The 19,725-nt window shown below is 39.2% G+C and overlaps 1 non-coding gene across 1 annotated transcript; it reads right to left on the bottom strand.

Moving 5' to 3' along the window:
* Nucleotides 1-1,300: 1,300 nt before the first annotated feature.
* LOC112745734 (small nucleolar RNA R71) lies at nucleotides 1,301-1,408 on the bottom strand. The gene has a single exon (XR_003173647.1). It is a non-coding gene; the product is annotated as a small nucleolar RNA R71 (small nucleolar RNA).
* Between the last annotated feature and the right edge of the window lie 18,317 nt (nucleotides 1,409-19,725).

The raw sequence follows: 19,725 nt of genomic DNA, 5'->3' as shown, positions 1-19,725 counted from the left end.
CTTTTTCAAAATCTTTTTCAAAAATCAAATCTTTTTCAAATTTCTTAGTTATTTTCGAAAATTCCAAAAATATTTTTCAAAAATCTTTTTCTTACCTTTATCTCTTAATTTTCGAAAATAACATCACCAATTAATGTTTTGATTCAAAAATTTCAAGTTTGTTACTTGCTTGTTAAGAAAGATTCAAACTTTAAGTTCTAGAATCATATCTCATGATTTCTTGTGAATCAAGTCATTAATTGTGATTTTAAAAAAAAAAATCAAACCTTTTTCAAAACCAATTTCAATCATATCTTTTCAAAAATATCTTCTTATCTTATCTTTTTCAAAAATATGATTTCAAAATATCTTTTCTAACTTCCTAACTAACCTTTTGTTTGTTTCTTATCTTTTTCAAAACCACCTAACTAACTCTCTCTCTCTCTCTAATTTTCGAAAACATCTTCCCTCTTTTTCAAAATTTCTTTTTAATTAATTAATTATTTTTAATTTTCGAAAACTACTAACCTTTTTCAAAAACTTTTGTCGAAAATCACTAACTCTTTTTCAAAAATTATTTTCGAAATTCATCTCCCTCTCTCCTCTTATTCTATTTATTTATTCATCTACTAACATCTCTTCCTCACATCACTCACCAAACTCGAACCCCATCTTCTATCTGTGTTCGAATTTTTCTTCTTCTTCTTTTTTTACTAACAATAAGGAACCTCTTTACTGTGACATAGATGATTCCTCTTCTTTTCTTTTTTCTCTTCTCTTTCTTATGAGCAGGGACAAAGGAAAAGGCATTCTTGTTGAAGTTGATCCAGAACCTGAAAGGACTCTGAAGAGGAAACTAAGAGAAGCTAAATTACAACAATCCAGAGACAACCTTATTGAAAATTTTGAACAAGTAAAGGAGATGGCAGCCGGACCCAACAACAATAATGCAAGGAGAATGCTTGGTGACTTTACTGCACCAAATTCCAATTTACATGGAAGAAGCATCTCCATTCCTGCCATTGGAGCAAACAACTTTGAGCTGAAACCTCTATTAGTTTCTCTGATGCAGCAGAACTGCAAGTTTCATGGACTTCCATCTGAATATCCTTTTCAGTTCTTAACTGAATTCTTGCAGATATGTGATACTGTTAAGACTAATGGAGTAGATCATGAAGTCTACAAGCTCATGCTTTTCCCTTTTGCTGTAAGAGACAGAGCTAGAGTGTGGTTGGACTCTCAACCCAAAGATAGCCTGAACTCTTGGGATAAGCTGGTCACGGCTTTCTTAGCCAAGTTCTTTCCTCCTCAAAAGCTGAGCAAGCTTAGAGTGGATGTTCAAACCTTCAAACAAAAAGATGGTGAATCCCTCTATGAAGCTTGGGAAAGATACAAACAGTTGACCAAAAAGTGTCCCTCTGACATGCTTTCAGAATGGACCATCCTGGATATATTCTATGATGGTCTGTCTGAGTTATCAAAGATGTCATTGGATACTTCTGCAGGTGGATCCACTCACCTAAAGAAAACGCCTGCAGAAGCTCAAGAACTCATTGACATGGTTGCTAATAACCAGTTTATGTACACTTCTGAGAGGAATCCTGTGAGTAATGGGACGCCTATGAAGAAGGGAGTTCTTGAAGTTGATACTCTGAATGCCATATTGGCTCAGAACAAAATATTGACTCAGCAAGTCAATATGATTTCTCAAAGTCTGAATGGAATGCAAGCTGCATCCAACAGTACTCAAGAGGCTTCTTATGCAGAAGAAGCTTATGATCCTGAAAACCCTGCAATAGCAGAGGTGAATTACTTAGGTGAACCTTATGGAAACACCTATAATCCATCATGGAGAAATCATCCAAATCTCTCATGGAAGGATCAAAGGCCTTAACAAGGCTTTAATAATGGTGGAAGAAACAGGCTTAACAATAATAAACCTTTTCCATCATCCACTCAGCAATAGACAGAGAACTCTGAACAAAACACTTCTAATTTAGCAAACTTAGTCTCTGATCTATCTAAGGCCACTGTGAGTTTCATGAATGAAACAAGGTCTTCCATTAGAAATTTGGAAGCACAGGTGGGCCAGCTGAGTAAGAGGATCACTGAAATCCCTCCTAGTACTCTCCCAAGCAATACAGAAGAGAATCCAAAAGGAGAGTGCAAGGCCATTGCCATAAGCACCATGGCCGAACCTGTAAGGGAAGGAGAGGATGTGAATCCCAAGGAGGAAGACCTCCTGGGACGTCCAGTGATCAATAAGGAGCTTCCCTCTGAGGAACCAAAGGACTCTGAGGCTCATCTAGAGACCATAGAGATTCCATTGAACCTCCTTATGCCATTCATGAGCTCTGATGAGTATTCCTCTTCTGAAGAGAATGAGGATGTTACTGAAGAGCAAACTACCAAGTTTCTTGGTGCAATCATGAAGCTGAATGCCAAATTATTTGGTATTGAAACTTGGGAAGATGAACCTCCCTTGTTCATCAATGAACTAAGTGATCTGGATCAACTGACATTGCCTCAGAAGAGACAGGATCCTGGAAGTTTCATAATACCTTGTACCATAGGCACCATGATCTTTAAGGCTCTGTGTGACCTTGGTTCAGGAATAAACCTCATGCTCCTCTCTGTAATAGAGAAACTGGGAATCTATGGGGTGCAAGCTGTTAAAATCTCATTAGAGATGGCAGACAATTCAAGAAAACAGGCTTATGGACAAGTAGATGACGTGTTAGTAAAGGTTGAAGGCCTTTACATCCCTGCTGATTTCATAGTCCTGGATATTGGAAAGGAAGAGGATGAATCCATCATCCTAGGAAGACCTTTCCTAGCCACAGCAAGAGCTGTGATTGATGTGGACAGAGGAGAATTGATCCTTCAATTAAATAAGGACAACCTTGTGTTTACAACTCAAGGATCTCTCTCTGCATCCATGGAGAGGAAGCATAAAGAGCTTCTCTCAAAGCAGAGTCAAACAAAGCCCCCACAGTCAAACTCTAAGTTTGGTGTTGGGAGGCCACAACCAAACTCTAAGTTTGGTGTTGAACTCGCATATCCAAACTCTAAGTTTGGTGTTGGAGAGTCTCAACAATGCTCTGAACATCTGTGAGGCTCCATGAGAGCCCACTGTCAAGCTACTGACATTAAAGAAGCGCTTGTTGGGAGGCAACCCAAATTTTATTTATCTAACTATATTTTTCTTAGTTATATGTCTTTATAGGTTCATGATCATATGGAGTCACAAAATAAACAAAAAAATTGAAAACGGAATCAAAAACAGCAGAAGAAAAATCACACCCTGGAGGAAGCACCTGTCTGGCGTTCAACGCCAGAACAGAGAATGGTTCTGGCGCTGAACACCCAAAATGGGCAGTGTCTGGGCACTGAACGCCCAAAATGGGCATCATCTGGGCGCTGAACGCCAGAATTGCACCCTGGAGAGGAGCTGGCGCTGAATGCCCAGAACAAGCATGGTTCTGGCGTTCAACGCCAGAAATGGCAACAAATGGGCGTTGAATGCCCAAAATGGGCACCAACCTGGCGCTGAACGCCCAGAGTTGTGTGCAAAGGCATTTTACATGCCTAATTTGGTGCAAGGTTGTAAATCCTTGAACACCTCAGGATCTGTGGACCCCACAGGATCCCCACCTACCTTCACTCACTTCTTCTCACCCCTCTTTCACAACATCCCATAAACACTCTTCCCCAAAACCCTTCACTAATCACCTCAATCTCTCTTCCTCATCACCACTTCACCACTCACATCCATCCACTCTTCCCCATAAACCTACCTCATAAACTCCACCACTTTTAAAATTCAAAATCAATTTTCACACAACACAACCCTCTCTTCTCTTCTTGGCCGAAACACAACCCCTTCTCCCTCTCCTCCATATCTTCTTCTTCTTCATCTATTCTTTCTTCTCTTGCTCGAGGGCGAGCAATATTCTAAGTTTAGTGTGGTAAAAGCATAAGCTTTTTGTTTTTCCATTACCATTAATGGCACCTAAGGCCAGAGAAACCTCAAGAAAGAGGAAAGGGAAGACAAATGCTTCCACCTCTGAGCCATGGGAGATAGAAAGATTCATCTCACAAGCCCATCACTAAGAAAAGGATGGAGCAAACAAGAGAGCACATTCATGAATCTCAACAGGCACATGAAGAAGCTCATCATCAAGAAATCCCTGAGATACATCAAGGGATGCACTTGCCTCCACAAAACTATTGGGAGCAAATCAATACCTCCCTAGGAGAATTAAGTTCCAACATGGGACAATTAAGGGTGGAACATCAAGAGCACTCCATCATCCTTCATGAAATAAGAGAAGATCAAAAAGCAATGAGGGAGGAGCAACAAAGACAAGGAAGAGACATAGAAGAACTCAAGGACATCATTGGTTCCTCAAGAAGAAAACGCCACCATCACTAAGGTGGACTCATTCCTTGTTCTTATTTCTTCTATTTTTTCGTTTTCTATGTTAAGTGCTTATCCATGTTTGTGTCTTCATTACATGATCATTAGTAGTTAGTAACTTTGTCTTGAAGTTATGAATGTCCTATGAATCCATCACCTCTCTTAAATGAAAAATGTTTTAATTCAAAAGAACAAGAAGTACATGAGTTTCGAATTTATCCTTGAACTTAGTTTAATTATATTGATGTGGTGACAATGCTTCTTATTTTCTGAATGTATGCTTAAACAGTGCATATGTCTTTTGAAGTTGTTGTTTAAGAATGTTAAATATGTTGGCTCTTGAAAGAATGATGACTAGGAGACATGTTATTTAATAATCTAAAAAATCATAAAAATGATTCTTGAAGCAAGAAAAAGCAGCAAAGAATAAAGCTTGCAGAAAAAAAAATAGGCGAAAAAAAAAATAGAAAGAAAAAGCAAGCAGAAAAAGCCAAAAGCTCTTAAAACCAAGAGGCAAGAGCTAAAAGCCAATAACCCTTAAAACCAAAAGGCAAGGGCAAATAAAAAGGATCCCAAGGCTTTGAGCATCAGTGGATAGGAGGGCCTAAAGGAATAAAATCCTGGTCTAAGCAGCTAAACCAAGCTGTCCCTAACCATGTGCTTGTGGCGTGAAGGTGTCAAGTGAAAACTTGAGACTGAGCGGTTAAAGTCAAGGTCCAAAGCAAAAAAAAAAGATTGTGCTTAAGAACCCTGGACACCTCTAATTGGGGACTTTAGCAAAGCTGAGTCACAATCTGAAAAGGTTCACCCAATTATGTGTCTGTGGCATTTATGTATCCGGTGGTAATACTGGAAAACAAAGTGCTTAGGGCCACGGCTAAGACTCATAAAGAAGCTGTGTTCAAGAATCATCATACTGAACTAGGATAATCAATAATACTATCTGAACTCTGAGTTCCTATAGATGCCAATCATTCTGAACCTCAATGGATAAAGTGAGATGCCAAAACTATTCAAGAGGCAAAAAGCTATAAGTCCCGCTCATTTGATTGGAGCTATGTTTCATTGATAGTTTGGAATTTATAGTATATTCTATTCTTTTTATCCTATTTGATTTTTCAGTTGCTTGGGGACAAGCAACAACTTAAGTTAGGTGTTGTGATAAGCGGATAATTTATACGCTTTTTGGCATTGTTTTTAGTATGTTTTTAGTAGAATCTGGTTACTTTTAGGGATTTTTTCATTAGTTTTTATGTTAAATTCACATTTCTGGACTTTACTATGAGTTTGTGTGTTTTTCTGTGATTTCAGATATTTTCTGGCTGAAATTGAGGGACTTGAGCAAAAATCAGATTCAGAGGTTGAAGAAAGACTGCTGATGCTGTTGGATTCTGACCTCCCTGCACTCAAAATGGATTATCTGGAGCTACAGAACTCAAAATGGTGCGCTTCCAATTGCATTGGAAAGTAGACATCCCGGGCTTTCCAGAAATATATAATAGTCCATACTTTGCCCAAGTTTAGACTACGCAAACCGGCGTTCAACGCCAGCTCTCTGCCCAAATCTGGCGTCCAGCGCCAGAAACAAGTTGCAAAGTGGAGTTCAACGCCCAAACTGGCACAAAAGCTAGCGTTCAACTCCAGGAATGACCTCTACACGTGTAACACTCAAAGCTCAGCCCAAGCACACACCAAGTGGGCCCCGGAAGTGGATTTATGCATCAATTACTTACTTTTGTAATCCCTAGTAGCTAGTTTATTATAAATTGGACTTCTTACTATTGTATTAGACATCTTTGGATTATCTTTTGATCTATTGATCACGTTTGAGGGCTGGCCTCTCGGCCATGCCTGGACCTTCACTTATGTATTTTCAACGGTAGAGCTTCTACACTCCATAGATTAAGGTGTGGAGCTCTGCTGTTCCTCAAAGATTAATGCAAAGTACTATTGTTTTCTATTCAATTCAACTTATTCCACTTCTAAGATATTCATTCGCACTTCAACCTGAATGTGATGAACGTGACAATCATAATCATTCCCTATGAACGCGTGCCTGACAACCACTCCCGTTCTACCTTCGATTGAACGAGTATCTCTTAGATTACAAATATAGGGGACCGAGTCCGAGATATTGGGATCTTTGTGGTATAAGCTAGATTGATGGCGGCATTCATGAGAATCCGGAAAGTCTAAACCTTGGCCGTGGTATTCCGAGTAGGATTCTGGGATTGAATGACTGTGACGAGCTTCAAACTCGCGAGTGCTGGGCGTAGTGACACACGCAAAAGGATAGTAAATCCTATTCCAGCATGATCGAGAACCTCCAGATGATTAGTCATGCAGTGACAGCGCATCGGACCATTTTCACAAGGAGGAATAGGATGCAACCAACGACAAAGGTGATGCCTCCAGACGATTAGCCGTGCTGTGACAGAGCATTTGGATCATTTTCCCGAGAGAGATCGAAAGTAGCCATTGGCACCGGTGACATCCTTACATAAAGCCAGCCATGGAAAGGAGTAAGACTGATTGGATGAAGACAGCAGGAAACCAGAGGTTCAGAGGAACGAAAGCATCTCCATGCGCTTATCTGAAATTCTCACCAATGAATTACATAAGTATTTCTATCTTTATTTTAGTATTATTTTCGAAAACCCCATTACTATTTTATATCTGCCTGACTGAGATTTACAAGGTGACCATACCTTGCTTCATACCAACAATCTCCGTAGGATTCGACCCTTACTCACGTAAGGTATTACTTGGACGACCCAGTGCACTTGCTGGTTAGTTGTGCGAAGTTGTGAACCATGGTATTGGCATCATGTTTTTGGCGCCGTTACCAGGGAAAGAAAGAGCAATGAATTTTACATAATTGTAATCACAATTTTTGCGCACCAATTAGACGTGCTGTGACAGAGCGCGTTGAACATTTTCACGGAGAGGACGGGAGGTAGCCATTGACAACGGTGAAACCCAACATACAGCTTGCCATGGAAGGAGCCTTGCGTGCTTGAAGAAGAAGACAGTAGGAAAGCAGAGATTTAGAAGATGGAGCATCTCCAAAACCTCAACCTGTTCTCCATTACTTTAAAACAAGTATTTATTTCATGTACTTCTACTTTTTACAATTAAATCTCAGAATTATTGATATCCTGACTAAGAGTTACGAGATAACCATAGCTTGCTTCAAGCCGACAATCTCCGTGGGATCGACCCTTACTCACGTAAGGTATTACTTGGACGACCCAGTGCACTTGCTGGTTAGTTGTGCGGAATTACAAAAGTGTGATTGTGATTTCGTGCACCACATTGAAAAGTAGGAATCAAGTTCTTTCCAAGCATATATGGCATTACACGGTGGCACTAAATCTAAGGGAGAAAACTTGCCCCGAAAGTGCAAAGATGAACATGGTATCAACATGTAGTCAGGCCAGCTGACCTCTTCATCTTCCATGGAATATATCTTGAGTTGTAGAGCCTCCAATGATGCGCTCTCAACGGAATTGGAAAGTAGACATCCAGAGCTTTCCAACGATATATAATAGTACGGGGTTGACATTGGTTTGAAGCGTCAGAAGCTGGCTTCATTTGAAGCCTTAGAAACTAAAGGGGTTTGCAACGCCAAAATGCAAAGGCGTGTTCACCAGTAACGCCTACGATTTTAGCAGGCTAACCTTGTCCCATTCATTGGAGCATAACTTGAGCTACAGTGATCCAATCGAGGTGTTTCTAGTTGCGTTGGAAATCTGACATTCAGAGCTTTCTAATGATGCATAATAGTCTATAGTGAGGCATGAAATTGAAGCTCAAGCAATAGGCATCTTTAAGCCCCAAGAACAAGAACACGTTGCTTACTTAGAATGCAAGTTAGCAACGCCTATGCAAAGATTTTGACCTTCAGGGAGCAGAAGAGAACGTTGCCAACTTAAAAATCAAGTTAGCAACACCCTCACCAAGTCTCAACCCAGGAGGGATTAACACACACTACCAACGTACAAAATACAAAGGCGTGTGTGCCAATAACGTGCTCGATGGACCAGAATTGCTGAGGCACGCGTACAAGCTCTTTGTTTCCCCGAAAGTGCTTCATTCTCATTTGGCAGCTGCTGGATCGAACACAGACAAAGCCCATTACCTGATCTGGAGATGCATGGTTGAAGGCCTTTCAAGGAGCCTAAAGACTAGTATAAATAGGAGAAAGTTTGTACTTGGAAAGGACTTTTTTAACAATTTTTACCTTTTGTTTTTTTTACTTTGGCTTTTTACTCCATTTTTGGTTGCATACCGGTCATCTACTTTGTTTTCTTGTAGCTTTCAATTTTAGTTTTGGAGAGAATTCTTCTTCTTCATTCTTCTCTACACTTAGTTAAATTTACATTTTGCAATTGTAGTTGTAATTGGATCCATGATTCACTAAACCCCATTTTCACTAGGGGGAAGAGCTCTGTTTGTTTAGATGAATTGATATCTCTTCTTTTCTTCTCAATTCAAGTGGATTTTTCCAATAGGAGACTCTTGCTCTTCATAGATTCAATTACTATCAAGAGAGGAATTGAATCTATTTGAATTATGTGAGGAACTTGAGAAAGGAGTCACAGAAATTCAGTTTAGAGTTCATCCTTTCATAATTCTGTTGATTGATATACTTTGGGTTGGTATGTGAGATGTAACCACCCTTGGTTGAAACCCTGAGAGTTGTGTGGCATGAAAGCTTAGCTATTGAACTTCATCTTTTCTCATGAACAATTAGATCATGAGAGTGGCAATTGATTGTGTTGAAAGAAATTGAGTCACCAAGATATTGGGGCTCAATTATTCACAAGCCGCCATGGATCTATCCCCATGATTGAGAAGGGATTGATCATCATCAATTCACGAGAATTTACATCTCTGATCCCTAGTGATCTCTTCCATCAATTTTCATTTCTATTGCTCTTTAGTTAGTTCGAATACCCACTACCCAATTCCCTTCTATCTTCTAGCAATTTAATATTCCTGCCATTTAATTTCATCTTTTATTTACTTACAATTTACTTCTCTGCTCTTTACAATTCTGCACTTTTACTTTCTTGCAATTTATTTTTGATGTCATTTAAGTTTCTTGCCATTTAAGTTTCAAGCAATTTATATTCAACTCTTTAAGTTTCTTGCAATTTGCATTCTGTTAATCAATTTTCACTCAAATCATCACTTGTTAGCTTAACTAGACTCATCATCTTACTAAAGTTGCTTGATCCTCCAATCCCTGTGGGATCGACCTCACTCCGGTGAGTTTTACTACTTGATACGATCTGGTATACTTGCCGGTTACACGTGAAATCTAATTTTCACGTTTCAAGTTTTTAGCGCCATTGCCAGGGATTGATTTAGATTGACAATGATTAAGTAGGCGATAATTTAGATTAAGCATTTTTCTTTGTTTTTGTTAAGCACACTAATTGTTTGAAGTTTTGTTTAAACTAACCTTAACCTCATTCTAGCAACAGAGTGCTTTGTTTTTAGTTTCTGGTTTATTTGTGTTATATGCCAGGAGGAAGAAGAGGTGCATCTACCTCTTTTGATTTTGAGTTAGAGAGAACATTCTTGAGATTGAGAAGAGAAGCAAGAGGAAAGGGAGTGATTGGAGAAGAAGAATCAGAAGGGGAAGATCAAGAGATGGAGGGTAACCTCCCCAATCTACCAGAAGAGGTGTCCAACAATAATGGTCAACCTCAAAGGAGAGTTCTAGCATCATACACCTTCCCCAATCTAAGAAACTGTGGAAGCAGTATACTCACTCCCAATGTTCATGAAAATAACTTTGAATTGAAGCCTCAACTTATCACTTTGGTACAAAACAATTGTTTCTATGGAGGAGGCCCCCTTAAGGATCCAAATCAACACCTATCTGTCTTCTTGAGGATATGTGAAACTGTCAAAACCAATGGTGTGCATCCGGATATCTACAAGTTACTGTTGTTTCCATTCTCTTTGAGGGACAAGGCATCTCAATGGTTGGAGACATTCCCCAAAGAAAGCATCAACACTTGGGATGATTTAGTGAACAAATTCCTATCTAAGTTCTACCCACCTCAGAGGATCATAAGATTGAAGACAGGAGTGCAAACATTCATTCAAATGGAGGGAGAATCACTTTATGAGGCATGGGAAAGATACAAAGCTCTGATTAGGAAATGTCCACCTGAGATGTTCAGTGAATGGGACAGACATCAGAATTTCTATGAGGGGTTGACTCTAAAAGCTCAAGAGTCCTTGGATTACTCTGCAGGAGGTTCATTACAACTAATGAAGACAGCTGAAGAAGCCCAGAATCTCATAGACACTGTGACCTACAATCAATACTTCTATGCTCATCAAAGGCAACACCAACCAGTTCAAAAGAAAGGTATGTTGGAGCTAGAAGGAGTGGACATTATCTTGGCACAGAACAAGTTCATGTACCAGCAAATTTAGCAACAAATGGAGATAATGGCAAAGAAAATTGATGGACTTCAAGTGGCTACAGTTAGCACAACAAGCCAACCTTCAAATGGATAGAGCCAAAGTGAAGAAGCTTTTGAGAAAAGCAACTATGAGCAGCAACCGGAGCAAGTCCAATACATGCATAACACCTCAAGCTCTTCCCAGAATGAATTCCATGGGGATACTTAAAACCTATTGATGAGCGGATAATTTATCTGCTTTTTGGCATTGTTTTTAGTATGTTTTTAGTATATTTTTGTTAGTTTTTATTATGTTTTTATTAGTTTTTAAATAAAAATTATATTTCTAGACTTTACTATGAGTTTGTGTGTTTTTCTGTGATTTTAGGTATTTTCTAGCTGAAATTGAGGGACCTGAGCAAAAATCCGATTCAGAGGCTGAAAAAGGACTGCAGATGCTGTTGGATTCTGACCTCTCTGCACTCGAAGTAAATTTTCTAGAGATAAAGAAGCCTAATTGGCGCGCTCTCAATTGCGTTGGAAAGTAGACATCTTGGGCTTTCCAGCAATATATAATAGTCCATACTTTTCCTGAGATTTGATGGCCCAAACCGGCGTTCCAAGTCAGCATAGAAATTCTGGCATCAAAACGCCAGAGCTGGCATAAAAGTTGGAGTTAAACGCCCAAACTGGCACAAAAGCTGGCGTTTAACTCCAAGAAAAGTCTCTACATGTAAAAGCTTCAATGCTCAGTCCAAGCACACACCAAGTGGGCCCGGAAGAAGATCTCTGCATTAATTACCTATTTCTGTAACCTTAGGCTACTAGTTTTCTATAAATAGGACCTTTTGCTATTGTATTTTCATCCTTGAATCATACTTGATCATACTTTTGATCTTGGTTATTCTGGTTCCCTCTCTGGGGCCAAAGCCAATGATCACCATTATCACTTTTGTATTTTCAACGGTGGAGTTTCTACATACCATAGATTAAGGTGTGGAGCTCTGCTGTTCCTCTTGAATTAATGCAAAGTACTATTGTTTTTCTATTCAACTCAAGCCTATTTCTGTTCTAAGATATCCATTCGTTCTTCAACTTGATGAATGTGATGATCTGTGACACTCATCATCATTCTTACCTAAGAACACGTGCCTGACAACCACTGTCGTTCTACATGTAAACAAGCTTGAATGTGTATCTTTTGGGTTTCTAATCTAAGATTAGAACCTTCGTGGTATAGGCTAGAATTATTGGCGGCCATTCCTGAGATCCGAAAAGTCTAAACCTTGTCTGTGGTATTCCGAGTAGGATCTGGAAAGGGATGACTGTGACGAGCTTCAAACTCGCGAGTGTTGGGCGTAGTGACAGACGCAAAAGGATCAATGGATCCTATTCCAACATGATCGAGAACCAACAGCTGATTAGCCATGCGGGGACAGCGCATTTGGAACATTTTCACTGAGAGGACGGGAGGTAGCCATTGACAACAGTGAAACCCAACATACAGCTTGCCATGGAAAGGAGTCTGAATGATTGGAAGAAGGCAATAGGAAAGCAGAGGTTCAGAAGGAACAAAGCATCTCCATACGCTTATCTGAAATTCCTACCAATGAATTGCATAAGTATCTCTATCTTTATTTTTATGTTTTATTCATATTTTAATTATCAATTCTCCATAACCATTTGAATCCGCCTGACTGAGATTTACAAGATGACCATAGCTTGCTTCAAGCCGACAATCTCCGTGGGATCGACCCTTACTCACGTAAGGTTTATTACTTGGACGACCCAGTACACTTGCTGGTTAGTTGTGCGGAGTTGTGATAAAGAGTTGAGATTACAATTGTGCGTACCAAGTTGTTGGCGCCATTGATGATCCCAATTTCGTGCACCAATTTTTTGGCGCCGTTGCCGGGGATTGTTCGAGTTTGGACAACTGACGGTTCATCTTGTTGCTTAGATTAGGTAATTTTATTTTATGTTTAAGCTTTTTACTTTTTATTTTAGAAAAAAATTTTCAAAAATACAAAAAATTCTCTATTCTGTTCTTCAGAGTTTTTAAAAATGAATTCTAGAGTTTCATGATGATCTGTTGAAGTCTGGCTGGCTATGAAGCCATGACTAATCTTTTGGACCGAGTTTTCAACTTATCATCACAAGAGTTTGATGATTTCTATCAATCTTGCTGTTGAAAGTAATGATCTGCTAAAGTTTGGCTGGCCATTGGCCATGTCTAGTGTTTTGGACCGGAGCTTTCACTGAAAGCTTGGTTGGCTAGTAAGCCATGTCTAATTCCTGGACCGGAGTTTTAGACTAACATTGCATGATTCCTGGAATTCCTATTAAGAATTTTGAAATCTTTATTTTCTTCTTCCAAATAATTTTCGAAAAATCACAAAAAATTTTTTTATAAAATCTTAAAATAAAAAATATTTTATGTTTCTTGTTTGAGTCTAGTGTCTAATTTTAAAGTTTGGTGTCAATTGCATGTCTTTATTCTTCTAATTTTCGAAAATTACATGCATTATGTTCTTCATTGATCTTCAAGTTATTCTTGATGATTTTCTTGCTCTGATCTTTAAATTCTCTTGTTTTGTGTCTTTTGTTATTTCTCATATGCATTTTCAAATTGTTATAGTCCTTAGTATACAAACTTCTAAGTTTGGTGTCCTGCATGCATTATTTGTTTAATCTTAGTTTTCCAACCATGTCTTTTCAAGTCAATAATACAGAGAATTGAAGATTCAGAACATGCAGCAGAGGAATTACAAAGAAAAAGCTGGGCGTTCAAAACGCCCAAAAAGGTAGCATTTTGGGCGTTAAACGCCAGGAGGACACAAGAGGGAAGCTTTTGTTTTTAATTCAAATTTTTTTCAAATATTCATAATTTTTCAAAATCAAATCATTTTTAAATCATATCTCTTCAATCATATCTTTTTAAAATCAATTTCTTTCCATTTTTTAAATTATTATTATTTTCGAAAATCCTTGCTACAATTAATGATTTAACTCAAAATTTTCAAGTTGTTACTTGCCTATTAAGAAAGGATCAAATTTTAATTCTAGAATCATAGCTTTTAATTTCCTGTTAGTCAAGTAATCAACTTTAATTTTAAAAATTTCTCTTTTTAATTTGATTCTCAATCATATCTTCTCAATCATATCTTTTCAATCACATCTTTTTCAAAATTAATTTTTAATCATACCTTTTTGATTTCTAATTTCAAAATCTTTTCCAAAAATCACTTAATTTCATTCCCAATCTTAGTTTTCGAAAATCATTTACCAAATTTTCAAAATTTCTTTTAATTATTTCAAGATCTTTTACTTTAATTTCGAAAATTCTTCCCCTCTTCCCAAATCCTTATATTTAAAGGACTAACACTTCTCCATTATCAGCAATTCGAACTCTGTCCCTCTTGATAAGTTTGAATTTTCTCTTCTCTACCTCATCCTTCTATTTTTATTTTCCTCTGACACCTCAAGGAATCTCTATATTGTGACATAAAGGATTCCATATTTTCTTCTCCTCTCTTTTCATATGAACAGGAGCAAGGACAAGGGCATTCTTGTTGAAGCTGATCCTGAACCTGAAAGGACCTTGAAGAGAAAGCTCAAAGAAGCTAAAGTACAACTCTCTATAGAGGATCTAACAGAGACTTTCAAACAAGAAGAAGCCATGGCAGCCGAAAACAACAATAATGTCAACAATGCAAGGAAGGTGCTTGGTGACTTTACTGCACCTACTCCTGACTTCTATGGGAGAAGCATCTCAATCCCTGCCATTGGAGCAAACAACTTTGAGCTTAAGCCTCAATTAGTTTCTCTGATGCAACAGAATTGCAAGTTTCATGGACTTCCATTGGAAGATCCTCATCAGTTCTTAGCTGAATTCTTGCAAATCTGTGACACTGTCAAGACCAATGGGTTGATCCCGAGGTCTACAAGCTTACTCTCTTTCCCTTTGCTGTAAGAGACAGAGCTAGAACATGGTTGGATTCACAATCTAAAGAAAGCCTGAACTCTTGGGAAAAGCTAGTCAATGCCTTCGTGGCAAAGTTCTTTCCACCTCAAAAATTGAGCAAGCTTAGAGTGGAAGTCCAAACCTTCAGACAGAATGAAAGTGAATCCCTCTATGAAGCTTGGGAAAGATACAAGCAATTGATCAGAAGGTGTCCTTCTGACATGCTTTAAGAATGGAGCATCATAGGTATCTTCTATGATGGTCTATCTTAACTGTCCAAGATGTCATTGGACAGCTCTGCTGGAGGATCTCTTCATCTGAAGAAGATGCCTACAGAAGCTCAGGAACTCATTGAAATGGTTGCAAATAACCAATTCATGTACACCTCTGAAAGGAATCCTGTGAATAATGGGATAAGTCATAAGTCTTGAAATTGATACCCTGAATGCCATATTGGCTCAGAACAAAATATTGACTCAGCAAGTGAATATGATTTCTCAGAGTCTGTCTGGATTGCAAGCAGCAACAGTTAGTACCAAAGAAACTTCATCTGAAGAAGAAGCTTATGATCCTGAGAACCCAGTAATGGAAGAGGTGAATTACATGGGAGAATCCTATGGAAACACCTATAATCCTTCATGGAGAAATCATCCAAACCTCTCATGGAAGGATCAACAGAGGCCTCAACAAGGATTCAACAACAATAATGGTAGAAGAAATAGGTTTAGCAATGGCAAACCTTTTCCATCATCTTCTCAGCAACAAACAGAGAATTCCAAGCAGAACCACTCTGAATTAGCAATTGTAGTCTCTGATTTAATTAAAACCACTCAAAGTTTCATGACTGAAAAAAGGTCCTACAATAGAAATTTGGAGGCACAAGTGGGTCAGCTGAGTAAGAAAGTTACTGAACTCCCTCCTAGTACTCTTCCAAGCAATACAGAAGAGAATCCAAAAGGAGAGTGCAAGGCCATCAACATAACCTACACGGCCGAACCTGGAGAGGAGGAAGAGGCAGTGATCTCCACCGAGGAAGACCTCAATGGATTTCCACTAGCCTCCAAGGAGCTCCCTAATGAGGAACCATGGGAATCTGAGGCTCACACTGAAACCATAGAGATTCCATTGAATTTACTTTTGCCATTCATGAGCTCTGATTAGTATTCTTCCTCTGAAAAAGATGAAGATGTTACTGAAGAATAAGTTGCTAAGTACCTTGGAGCAATCATGAAGCTAAATGCCAAGCTATTTGGTAATGAGACTTGGGAAGATGAACCCCCCTTGCTCACCAAAGAACTGGATGACTTGACTAGGCAGAAATTACCTCTGAAGAGATAAGATCCTAGAAAGTTCTCAATACCTTGTACCATAGGCACCATGACCTTTGAGAAGGCTCTGTGTGACCTAGGGTCAAGCATAAACCTCATGGCTTTCTCTGTAATGGAGAAGTTAGGGATCCTTGAGGTACAAGCTGCAAGAATCTCACTAGAGATGGCAGACAATTCAAGGAAACAGGCTTATGGACTTGTAGAGGATGTCTTGGTAAAGGTTGAAGACCACTTCATCCCTGCTGATTTCATAATCCTAGATACTGGGAAGTGTATGGATGAATCCATCATCTTTGGCAGACTCTTCCTAGCCACAGTAAAAGCTGTGATTGATGTTGACAGAGGAGAATGGGTCCTTCAAGTGAATGAGGACTCCCTTGTGTTTAAAGCTCAAGGATCTCCCTCTGTAACCATGGAGAAGAAACATGAAAAGCTTCTCTCAATACAGAGTCAAACAAAACCCCCACATTCAAACTCTAATTTTGGTGTTGGGAGGCCACAACCAAACTCTAAGTTTGGTGTTAAGAGGCCATCATCATGCTCTGAGTATCTGTGAGGCTCCATGAGAGCCCATTGTCAAGCTACTGACATTAAAGAAGTGCTTGTTGGGAGGCAACCCAATTTTACTTATCTATGTTAAATTTCTATTTTTCATTGTTCTTTTATATTTTCTGTAGGTTGATGATCATGTGAAGTCACAAAAATAATTGAAAAAGTAAAAACAAACTGAAAAATAGAATGAAAAATAGCACACCGTGGAGGCGAAGCCTACTGGCGTTTAAACGCCAGTAAGGGCAGCAGAATGGGCGTTAAACACCCAGTCTGGTACCATTCTGGGCGTTTAACGCCAGAAATGGGCACCAGACTGGTGTTTAACGCCAGAAAAGGACAAGAAGCTGGCGTTAAACGCCAGAAATGGGCAGCAACCTAGCGTTTAACACCAGGATTGGCAACAAAGGGCGTTTTGCAAGCCTAATTGGTGCAGGGATGAGAAATCCTTGACATCTCAGGATCTGGAGACCCCACAGGATCCCCACTAACCTCAACCTACTCTCTCTCTTCTTCACACCTTTTCATAATACTCTTCCCCAAATACCCTTCACCATTCACTTCAATACCTCTTTGCCAAAAACCCCTCACCTATCAAATCCTACCCTCTTCTCCATAAACCCTTCACCAATCCACATCCATCCATCATAAACCCCACCTACCTCACCATTCAAATTCAAACCACTTTCCCTCCCAAACCCACCCATACATGGCCGAACCATACCCTCTCCCCACTCCTATATAAACCTATCTTCACCCCTTCATTTTCACACATCTTAAACACTACTTCTCCCCCTTGGCCGAAACACTAACCCCCCTCCATCTCCTCTATTTCTTCTTTCTCTACTCTATTCCTTCTTCTTTTGCTCGAGGACAAGCAAACCTTCTAAGTTTACTGTGGTAAAAGCGTTGCTTTTTGTTTTTCCATAACCATTTATGGCACCTAAGGCCGGAGAAACCTCTAGAAAGAGGAAAGGGAAGGCAAAAGCTTCCACCTCCGAGTCATGGGAGATGGAGAGATTCATCTCAAAGGTGCATCAAGACCACTTCTATGAAGGTGTGGCCAAGAAGAAGGTGATCCCCGAGGTCCCTTTCAAGCTCAAAAAGGGTGAATACCCAGAGATCCGACATGAGATTCGAAGAAGAGGTTGGGAAGTTCTCACTAACCCCATTTATCAAGTCGGAATCTTAATGGTTCAAGAGTTCTATGCCAATGCATGGATCACCAAGAACCATGATCAAAGTGTGAACCCGGACCTAAAGAATTGGCTTACAATGGTTCGGGGGAAATATTTAGATTTCAGTCCGGAAAATGTAAGGTTGGCATTCAACTTGCCCATGATGCAAGGAGATGCACGCCCCTACACTAGAAGGGTCAACGTTGATCAAAGGTTGGACCAAGTCCTCATAAACATTTGTGAAGAGGGCGCTCAATGGAAGAAAGATTAAAGAGGGAAGCCGGTTCAACTAAGAAGGCATGACCTCAAGCCCATGGCTAGGGGATGGTTGGAGTTCATCCAACCCTCAATCATTCCCACTAGCAACCGGTCTGAAGTTACTATAGACCGGGCTATCATGATCCATAGCATCATGATTGGAGAGGAAGTAGAAGTTCATGAGGTTATATCCCTAGAACTCTACAAGGTGGCGGACAAGTCCTCTACTTTGTCAAGGTTAGCCTTCCCTAATCTCATTTGTCACCTTTGCAATTTAGCTGGAATTGACATAGAGGAAGACATCCTCATTGATATGGACAAGCCCATCACTAAGAAAAGGATGGAGCAAACAAGAGATCCCACTCATGGACAAGAGCATGAGGAAATTCCTCATCATGAAATCTCTGAGATGCCTCAAGAGATGCATTTTCCTCCACAAAATTATTGGGAGCAAATTAACACCTCCCTAGGAGAATTAAGTTCCAATACGGGACAACTAAGGGTGGAACACCAAGAGCATTCTATCCTCCTTCATGAAATTAGAGAAGATCAAAGAATCATGAGAGAGGAGCAACAAAGGCAAGGAAGAGACATCGAGGAGCTCAAGCACTCCATAAGATCTTCAAGAGGAAGAACTAGCCACCATCACTAAGGTGGACCCATTCTTTAATTTCCTTGTTCTTTATTTTCTGTTTTTCAAATTTTTATGCTTTATGTTTATCTATGTTTGTGTCTTTATTACATGATCATTAGTGTCTTAGTGTCTATGCCTTAAAGCTATGTGTGTCCTATGAATCCATCACCTTTCTTAAATGAAAATTATTTTAATTGCAAAAGAACAAGAAGTACATGAATTTCGAATTTTAAAATAATTTAATTATTTTGATGTGGTGGCAATACTCTTTATTTTCTGAATGAATGCTTGAACAGTGCATATTTTTAAATTTGTTGTTTATGAATGTTAAAATTGTTGGCTCTTGAAAGAATAATGAAAAAGGAGAAATGTTATTGATAATCTGAAAAATCATAAAAATGATTCTTGAAGCAAGAAAAAGCAGTGAAAAGCTTGCGAAAAAAAAAAGAGGCGAAAAATAAAGAAAAAAAAGAAAAAAAAGAGAAAGAAAAAGCAAGCAGAAAAAAGCCAATAGCCCTTTAAACCAAAAGGAAAGGGTAAAATAAAAAAGGATCCAAGGCTTTGAGCATCAGTGGATAGGAGGGCCCACAAGGAATAAAATCCTGGCCTAAGCGGCTAAACCAAGCTGTCCCTAACCATGTGCTTGTGGCGTGAAGGTGTCAAGTGAAAACTTGAGACTGAGCGGTTAAAGTCGTGGTCCAAAGCAAAAAGAGTGTACTTAAGAGCTCTGGATACCTCTAATTGGGGACTCTAGCAAAGTTGAGTCACAATCTGAAAAGGTTCACCCAGTTATGTGTCTGTGGCATTTATGTATCCGGTGGTAATACTGGAAAACAAAATGCTTAGGGTCACGGCCAAGACTCATAAAGTAGCTGTGTTCAAGAATCAACATACTGAACTAGGAAAATCAATAACACTATCTAAATTCTGAGTACCTATAGATGCCAATCATTCTGAACTTCAAAGGATAAAATGAGATGCCAAAAC

This window comes from Arachis hypogaea, chromosome 14 (assembly GCF_003086295.3).
Source record: "Arachis hypogaea cultivar Tifrunner chromosome 14, arahy.Tifrunner.gnm2.J5K5, whole genome shotgun sequence".
NCBI classification, from domain to species: Eukaryota; Viridiplantae; Streptophyta; class Magnoliopsida; order Fabales; family Fabaceae; genus Arachis; species Arachis hypogaea.
The sequence above is the reverse complement of the archived record's forward strand: the minus strand, read 5'-3'. Positions and strand labels throughout refer to the sequence as shown.